The following is a 3217-nucleotide window of genomic DNA, read 5'->3' as shown; positions in this document are numbered from 1 at the left end:
CTTCCGCGATACCTCAGGGAAATCTGCCCTTCTCAAAGTGGATACGACGGCTGTGTAACTACGTAGAGGACATTTTCGAATGTTTGTACTAACCGTTTAATTTTTGTTCCAAAATTTTTATTCTTTATATTAGATGAATAATTCAAATATCCCACTGTGAAGTACCTGTGTTATTATTGATTGGTGTTTTATAATTATATTAAACAACGAATACTGAATAACGAAGTATTTTTCGGTTAAGGATTTCTTTCGTTATTCATAATTAATAATTATTGTATATAGCAATTTCGACAAAGTAACGAAGATGTAGAGTCGAATTCGAGTACGATAAGTAGTCACAGAAAATTTATCTTTTCTCCAATTGATTGCGTCTCCTAGTTTAATGGTGTTTTATAAACGGGCCGCTTATCTTGAAAATGGTAAATCCATTTTCCTTTGTTTCGGAATATTGAAACATTACGTTCGATTGGACTATTTTACTACGTTTTATGACCTTGAGTGACCTTAAATGACCGCGATATTTAAATCCGTCTTCAAAAGAGCAACAATGGGACAAATAGGTATTCAAAACTACACGGCTATACTTAAAAAAAAAACGAAGCCTATTAAAGTGTTCTTTAAAACTCGTAAACGCGTCCATCTGAGAAAAACTTTTTCCATCGCGTAATAGCCTCCTCGAAACCAAACAACTTTTGTTTCAAACATTTCCCTGCGTCTCAAAAAATTGAAAGAATTATTCAGGTGGTTTGCTGTTGAAGACTCAGCCTGTATATCCCCAAAATTCCATGTAGTTCTGATTGTTAGGCAAACTGATATTGTAATCTAACACGAGTCAACCTCATCAAGGGGCGAGAGGGAGGGGGTGTCAATAGACTAAACACAGAAGTATTCGCCTCTATATGTACCTCTATTCGCTATTTTGAACATGAACAGAAAGATAACAGTACGGAGTGGGTGAGAAAAGCATTAAGAATTTTGATCCAGTATTTTTTAATCTCTTTATTGTGACATGAAAACTACGGAAAAAGTAATTTAAAAAAGCGACCAGATATCAATGACCTACGAAAAAGATAAAATTCATCCGGACAGAAAGAAGGAAGAAAACTATTTAAGGTTTCATCAGAGAAAAAGAATCGAGGAAAAGGCTTGGTTATTGATCTTGTGAAACAGGAACGTCATAAATGCTAGTATAGGTAATCTTGCAGAAATTGTTAAGAATCTTTATCGTAGTTTGGTATGAAAAATATCGAATAATTTGGATTTCGAATCACATACAAAATAAGATGCAGGGGAGAGTCGCACAGTACCTTGTGCTAGAGTTGGTAAAAATGAAAATTTACAAAGTGACTTTATAGCACAAATGGAACTTGATAAAAGTAGGAAAATTAATTTTATGAAATTCAATAATACGAATTGACGAATTGACAATGTGCAAGAATAGTAATGTCGGAATTTGTAGGAAACGAAAAATTGTCGTCCAGTACCGATCAATTATTTAATTATTTGATCTTTTGCTCTAAATGGTTAATAATGTTTTAAAAAGTCCTCTAGATGTCAGTATACATATTCTTATTCAAATTTGATTTTTATGTATATCGTATGGAAAATACTTAATATTTTCTTGATCTGCGCATTCGACGTGTGCCCAGACTTCACATTCGTCGTTTTTGAAACATTGGAAGCTTCAGTGACCTGTCTTTGGGCCATTTTATTTTTGAAGAGTAGCTTCGAAGCCCCATTCATGTTCTCCTCTGACCATTTCTCTCTTTTCTGTTTTGGACTTTCAAACATTTTTCTATGGGAAAAGGTAGAAGAAAAATTAAACGGACACCTTCTAATTTAGTCTCAGTTGCCAAAATATTGAACTTACAGGTAAAAGAAATTCGGTCTATGACTAAATCATCGGTATTGGACGACAAATACGTTGAACAAATACGTTTTAGATTATAATGTATATAATATACAAAGGAAATTATAAAAGTGGGGCAAATAACTGGTAATTACACTTAATAAATTAGATATAGTATACATTAAAAAACATTTTACTTACCTGAAAAACAACATGTCAACTCTAGAAAATAATTTTTAATTTTCGAAATATCAATGTATATGTTTGACATATCAGATCAATATGGCTCCGAAATATGTTACACGGAATTGTTCATTTTCATTTGTTTGTTCCAATAAAAGCGCTAATATCTGGTGAAAAATCCTATGTATTTAGAAATTAACAGAAATGTTAAGTGAGCTGTTATTTTGCCCGCATTGTATTTCTTACATGTAATGCCTGTTACACGTTTTATCTTTAAAATAGCAAACTCATTATTTACTCGAGATTTATTCCTAGCGCACGAATATTTTTCAATAGAGCGATGCAAAGTTTTACTGTATCTCGGATCATCACAAGTTAATCAAAATCTTGAGGATTCGATTTCACCTGCTCAAAGTGACTTTTGCAGGCAAAAGAAATTGTTCCTCGGATACTTTAATATTTTTTACTAAATTTCATCAAAAATAGAATTTTATTTGCTAATAGAAGATAACTATGTTTTGGTACCGCCGCTTCGAGCTTTTTACAATCCACTAGCGATAAAAAGTTCGCGTACAAGATAACTAGCGGGCAAAAGAACGGTATAAAGCATAGAGTATAGAGTATATTAGCGTATCTCGCTTAGCGTAGCTAAGCATAGAGTATCTCGCGAATTATTACACAACAGTGATAATAAGGCAAATCTAATAAAATTTACTTCTAATTAAAAAGTCGTACCAAAACAATTATTTATTAATTGGTTTATTTATTAATTCTTAAGAAGATACATATAAATAAGAAAAAATGGTAAAATTTGATTAGTATAATAAAAGTAATATATGCCTATGATCATTCTAAAGTATAAAAAGTGAAATAGTCTTACGTTCATTGGTATATTTTAAGAACACATACATCTTTTAACGATAGTTGCAATGTAACATCATTTTTATATTACACGCAATGTATGGCAAGTATTCCTGCTCTAAGGCACCATTTGAAATCAGCAACATTCAGTTTAACAAATTATAACTTCTATTCGTTTTCCATCATGGAATAACGCAGTGGTGTCTTCCATATTGCACTGGACGTGCGTTGTAATCTACTCCTATCTATATTTTCAAACATTTCAGTTAAATCTGGCGTGCACATTCTTCTATCAAAGAATTTATAGACTGCTTTCTTCGGAAT

This window comes from Bombus huntii, chromosome 10, assembly GCF_024542735.1.
Source record: "Bombus huntii isolate Logan2020A chromosome 10, iyBomHunt1.1, whole genome shotgun sequence".
Classification (NCBI taxonomy): domain Eukaryota; kingdom Metazoa; phylum Arthropoda; class Insecta; order Hymenoptera; family Apidae; genus Bombus; species Bombus huntii.
This window is presented reverse-complemented; position numbering follows the sequence as displayed.